Raw genomic sequence first — 6,791 nt, forward strand, 5'->3', positions numbered from 1 at the left:
TTCTCAAACATGATTTTAAAAAGCGAGCTACACATTTTGCAACATGCTGTGAGTCTAAAGACTGAAGGGCCAGATAAGCTGGCCGACAGGTTCTCAACCCCATTACTCAGAGAAGTGGGATAATCCAGCGCTTACGGGGATTCTCTTAATAGCGACAAAACAGGGTAACATGTATTGTCGACTGGGGTGATAGTCCGTCACACGGACAATTGGGAAGAACATGGGACCAGTTTAACTTAGTGGAAAAAGTAACAAGGCGGAAAAAAGAATTAAAACGAAACCTGGTTAGAACGTATTTTTCGTGGTTAGATAAATAAAAGGTTAAATAAGGCTGGAGACCGGGGGAGGACTGAATCATTAGGATCTGCACATTTGTTGGCTTTGTTACTTCGTGAGAGAGACGCAAATCTCTGAGATGGTTTAGACAGAGATTTTTCAAAGCGCTTCTGGTAATATCAGATGTTGAACAAGGCTCAGAGAAGTAAGATGCGCAGTTCAAATCTTTTAGAAAGTTGGAAATGTACAATAACCAAGGAATTTTATTCCAATTTGCCAAGGAGAGACAATCAGTTATTAGTGAACGGGTTAAATGGCATTGTGGTTTGTTCCAAATACGGTGCCATAAAAGAATTGGCTGACATCTGATGTTATCGATTAAATAATCGATGCCCAGCTCAATGTGGCAGCCGTAAGTTGGAGCGCTTTGGGGAAGTGCCAAGATATATTTTAAAAACCCGTTTTGGACCTTTTGTAAATCATCTACGGGGGTGTAGCCCCAAACACCAGCGCCATAGGTTGCTACGCTGTGGCATTTTGCATGATAAATTTTGAGCAACTCAGTTGGTGCTGGCTTGCCCAATTTTCTTGAAAAGGAAACAAGAGCTGAAGTTGCTCTCTGATAGAGCAACTTTTTGCTTGCCACTGCTTGTTTCCATGATAGCTGGTCGTCCATTAGAATACCTAAGTAGGGATATTCCCTGTTACGTTCCAATCTAACTTGTTCTATAAAAACAGGTTTAGGGTTTTTTGCTTTGGGACCAATGTGCATGACAAAGGTTTTGCTTTTATTTACTTTTAACCCCAAGGAGAGCATAAACTGGCAGTATTTGTCCAATTGTCTTTGCAGCTGGATTAGTGTTCTAGCGAGAATGACAGAGTCATCCGCATAAAGTAAAGCGGGAATAGGGCGATGGTTGATAGCTGGAAAGTCCTGGCTCCTTTCTAACATGGCCAATTTCAGCCCGTTGGTATAGAGGTTAAACAAGAAAGGAGCCAGGACACAGCCCTGTCTAACTCCTTTGTTTACTGGGAAAGAAGGGGAAAGTTCACCGCCGATACCGTAACTCACACACGCGGTGGCGTCAGAGTAAAGCTCGCGGAGAAATTTTATGAGGGGGGGTCTACCCCTAATTAAGAATTGACCACAGCCTAGAATGTATAACGCAGTCAAATGCTGCGCTGAGGTCAACATAAACTAAGTACAAATTACCTCCTTTTGCCCCAGCATATTTGCCTATTATAAGGGTTAGACTAGTTTTTCTTTTATGAGGTACTTCTTTATTTATATTGTCAAAGTTTGTTTTGGAGTGGAGGGAGTTGTGCGGGTGCCAACTCAAACTTAAAAGTATGTCCTACATTTCTTTCCCCCCTTTGGAAACTCTGATTTTTATACTTTTTGGAGTTTTCAAGAGAATGTTATTGGATTTAATATTAGCTGCTGTGGATGCTCAAACATTGACAATGACATCTTTTCATGTATTTTGTAATACTTAACTACACACCACTCAGAGAAGGCCACTGCAGATGCAAGCAGATTTGCGCTGACTTTCCAGGGTAGCAGCAAGCAGTAACAAAGGCAGTACATTTTGCTAATGCATGTTTCTTACATATACAATATAAAGGAATGATTAAGAGGAGCTTTTGAAGAGATCTGCACAAATAGAGAAAAAATATTTTAGTGACAATACAAATATAAAAGTTGGCATATATTACATTTAGACCAGAAGATTATAAAACAAATTAACAAATACACTCATATGGAAGGTGATTTCAGAATATTGCTTATATTTCAACACAAAAAACCCACATGTCCCCTATAATAAAGACATTCCCTGACTTGGTGGCTAACCTGGATTGAGCAAGTGGATACTTGGCCAATTGTAGGTGGCTCAGTTAATCCTACTTAGTCATAGCCAGAGCAGGACATTTGTGGCATTTTGTTTTTGTTGTGGTTTGGTATACTGGGGCTGGCTAGCAGGTCAGGGGTGAGCAAGGAATGCTCAGAAGTCTGTTACTGATGCAATTTAGTGAAAGAAATACCGTCTGGAGTTAACCCTGGTCCAGAGGAGGCTCAGGGCTCTGTCCCAGTGGCAGCCATGCCTGATGCACAGACCCTGGTAAAAGGTAATGCTGGTCAGGTAGTGTCTCAGATTAATATTTCAGCATTAGTGGTGCCTGGGGCTGGTGGGAGTATTGTGCAACATGGTATCAATTGTATGGCGATTGGAGTGGCACCCTCTGTAGGCCCTGGACAACCGACCTGGAGACTAACCTAGCCAGTATTTTGCCTTGGATCTCCAAGATTAAAATGTTATCCACCCCCTTGTTTGGGGGAGTGCTCATGTTGATGAGCGGTGGGAGATTATTTGGAGAGGGCCAGGAAACTGGTGGTTCACCTCAGAAGTGCTGTGACTATGGGCTTGCAAAGGTTTGTTGCTCTAGCGACAATGGTTAGTTTGATACTACTGGTTAAGTCTGTGGTTTAAGTGCTTTCGGCCACATCTGGGAGTCAGAATGGGAAGTTGGGGTCATCCCAGTAGCAGGAGTGAGTGGGGCCCCCTGCCAGCAGGTAAGAGACCTTCGCCTCCAGGCTCTCCTCTGGTGGCCAGCATACCCATAGTGGGCACAGTGGCAACAGTGGCAGCTTCTCCTACTCAGGAACCTGCAATTTCAAGTACATGGACATTGTTGCCAAGTATCAGCCTGGGGGTTGTGCAATCTGAGCAGGAACAGCTGGGCAGGCATGTCCTGATGGACATGAAAGAAAACATTTGGAATGAGTTGTACATGGAATTTTTTGTATTGCTTTTGGACAAGCCTGAAAAAGAGGATGCTAAGCACTGCTGGGAATGCTCGCATTCTAGGCACTGTGATTATTTGCTGTACAGAAGGGGGAAACGCTGGTGAATTGGGAAAAAGATTTCTCAACTTTCCAAGATATTATGTTTGACTAATTTGGGTGCCCAACTCGCATGCTATCAGAATAGAATAGTGTGTGCTCTTAAAGAGTATGGTGGTGTGGTCTGGAAAATGTATGATAAAGGGTTCATACGGATGAAGGCTTTCAGGCCCACTTTAACTTGGGATCAGATTGACGTCATTACTTGCCTGATGAAGCAACCCCGCCCAACTCTACCCACATTCAGCCCTTTACGGTGGGTGCGGGGTTGGCTAGCAGTCCGGGAGTTGGCGGGAAGAAAGGTTCCTGTTGGGACATTAACAAGCACTCCTGTACATGGCCCCAGGGTCTTGTAAATTCAAGCATTACTGCTCATTCTGTGGCTTGTCATCCCACCCTGAGTTCAGAAGCTTCAGAAAGTCAAAGGATAAGGGTGGCAAGAAGCAGAACTGATCGCCCCCTATTTGGCATAGCTACCTCCTCGGTTAATTGGTTGACATTGGTCCCATTACTCAATGTGTACAATAATCACATGACATCTGGCTTCAAAGATCATTTTCAAATCCCAGCAGAGAGGTGCCTAGGTGCTCTATATTGCAGGAATCAACAATCTCTTAGGTCCAATCATGAAAGATCTTCAAATGAATGAGTTGGGGGAAAGTTGCAGGCTCCTCTGATTCAATCCCTCTCAACAGCTTAATCTGCTCCTCCTTGGGAGTAGTAACCAAGAAGGAGCCTCTGGAGTACAGATTGATACAAAACCTGCCATCTCCCAAGGATCAGCCTCCAATGTCGCCATTGATGGGCTCTTATGCTTTGTTAAGTACACTTCCTTTGCACTGGCAATTCAGATGCAGCAATAGCTAGGACCTAGTGGCTCTCTTGGCGAAATCAGACATAGAGTTGCAACAGAGTTCCCATTCTGCTTACATCCGCCACAGGACTTCCACCTGCTGGGTTTTTGATTCAAGGGCTCATTTTCTATTGACAAATGCATGCCTATAGGCTGCTTGGTCTCAAGCTCCTATTTTGAAACATTCAGCACCTTCCTGGAGTGGGTCTTTAGGCAGAGGTCATGTCGTCAGTGGGTGTTACAGTACCCCAACAATTTCCTCTTCCTTGGGCCTTCCAACAGGTAAGAATGTGCTGAGGCCTTGCTGTCCTTTTGTAAGCTGATTGGCGATTTTGGGGTACCACTTGCCCAGGGCTAGATAGTGGGGCTGGCATCTCTCAGTGAATATCAGGAAACTGAGTTGGAGTCTGTTTCTGTGATCTTGAGACTCTTTGGAAAGGTTAATACACTCTCCCAAGTGTTGAGGGCATGTACGGGTGCTATGAAGATCAACTTACATCAGTTGCAATTGTTGGTAGGGTAGCTGAATTTCACCTTACACATCATCCCCATGGGCAGACCCTGTTCCTGGTTGATTGCCCATGCCATGTCTAGATTGGAGGAGAAACATCAACACACCAGGTTATCCAATGGGGTACTGCAGAATATCACAATCAGGGAAACATTTTTGTTGGATTTTAGTGGGACAGTGGTGTGGCCCAGTCCAGCCAACACTAATGAGAAGTTAGGCCTGGTCACTGTTGAGGTAGGAAGTGAGCGTTTTGTTGCCATTCTAGGCACTGCATGGGGTGCACAGTGATGGCCTAGTTACTGAGTGCAATCTGGTCTGGTTGCTAACATTGGTTTCTTTGAGCTTTTTCCCGACACCCCTGATTTTTTGTTTCTCACAGAGACTTGGTTCTCGGCCGATTCCCTTCCTGATCTTCTGTCCGCCCTCCCCGACTCCTACTACGCCCTTCGGGCGGATCGTCCAGCTGGTAAAGCCGGTGGGGGTGTGGCGATGATCATTCGTGTTAATTTTCAGTTTCAGCTTCTTCCCCATCCTCCCATACCTGGTGTCGATTTTTTAGTTGCCCGCTCAATTAATCTTTTAGCCCCCCTTACAATAGTTCTCATGTATCGTCCCCCTCAGAACATGCCTTTCTTTGTGCCTGCCTTGCAAGAATTACTGGCTACGCTTGTGGTCAATAATTCCTCTGTGCTCCTCCTAGGAGACTTTAACTATTGGCCGGGCGACCCTAGGGAGGATCTGTCCTCCAAAGACTTCTCGGCTACCCTCCAGTGTCTCAACTTCCTTCCTCACCCTCACTCCCCCACCCATATTCATGGCCATACCTTAGACCAGATATGGTCAGCTAGTTGTACTATCCTCCCCCCTACAGTCCTCCCCTGCACTTGGTCCGATCACTTTTTGATTTCATTCCCTATTGAGCTCGGAGCACAAGAGAAACTCCCCCTGCCCAAGAATGTTACAGCTCGTAATTCGAATCAGGTCGACCTCAACTCTCTCTGTGCCTCTCTCACTACCTCTTTCCTCGACTTAGGCACTCTCTCCCTTGATCTTCAAGTAGACACTGTGAATCATTGGCTGTCCTCCTCTTGCGATCGGGTTGCCCCCCTTAAGAAAGTCAAGACCTGCCGCCCCCATGACGCCCACAAATGGTTTACAGACGAGTTAAAAACTCTTAAATTGGACCTTAGGCGTTCCGAACGCCATTTGAGACGCAATTATTGTCTCTCCTTGCGTGCCAAATACAAGCTTCTTTTGGCTAACTACAAGAAGGCTATCCTCTTTGCCAAAACCACCTATTTTTCGGAGAGAATATCTCTGTCAGCCAACAAGCCTAAGGAGATTTTCTCCATAGTCCGCAACTTAGTTGCTTCGGATAGGGTAAACCCTAACCTTATCCCTTCCCAAGCTCTTTGTCTGTCTCTTAACGACTTCTTTCTAGAGAAGATCGCGAAGATCAAATCCAATATCCCTCTAGCATCCTCACCCCCTCTCTCCCCTTCTCCCTCCGCGCTTCCTCTGTCCTCCCTGTTTCTCAATCAGTTTCCACCTGTCTCTCTGAACTCCTTTCTGGCTCTACTTCAGAAAGTGAAGTCAGGCTCCCCGGCTGACTGTCCTCCAGCTCGCATTCTGAGAGAGCTTTTCATTCACTGCCCTGATCCCCCTCTCTCCCTCCTTAATGCCTCTATCGCCTCAGGTCTTGTCCCGAAATTTTTCAAATCTGCTATAGTTCGTCCCATCTTAAAAAAGCCTGGTTTAGACCCCTCCCTTCCCTCCAACTTCAGACCCATTTCCCTTCTCCCTTACCTTGGGAAGATATTGGAGAGCTATATTACATCTTGTCTCTCCTCCTTCATTGAGGATAACCATCTCTTGGCCTCCCACCAAGCGGGTTTCCGCCCGGCCCACTCTACTGAGTCAGTGGTTCTGTCCGTCTTTGACGAGCTAAAGAGCAAGGCGGATTCCAACTTGCCTCAAGCCTTGGTGCTTCTTGACCTGTCCGCTGCGTTTGACACGGTCGACCATTCCATCCTTCTCGGCCGTGTCAGCGCGGCGGGCGTTCGGGGCACCGCCCTCTCTTGGCTCGCCTCTTTCCTTAAAGAACGGACTCAGGCTGTCCATCTCTCTGGCCACATTGCCCCAACCCGCTTGGTCCCTTGTGGGGTCCCCCAAGGCTCTTCCCTATCCCCTCTTCTTTTTAATCTTTACATTCGTCCCCTCATTCTTTCTCTCCTTGACATGGGGGTCTC

This window comes from Lissotriton helveticus, chromosome 4_1, assembly GCF_964261635.1.
Source record: "Lissotriton helveticus chromosome 4_1, aLisHel1.1, whole genome shotgun sequence".
Taxonomy (NCBI): domain Eukaryota; kingdom Metazoa; phylum Chordata; class Amphibia; order Caudata; family Salamandridae; genus Lissotriton; species Lissotriton helveticus.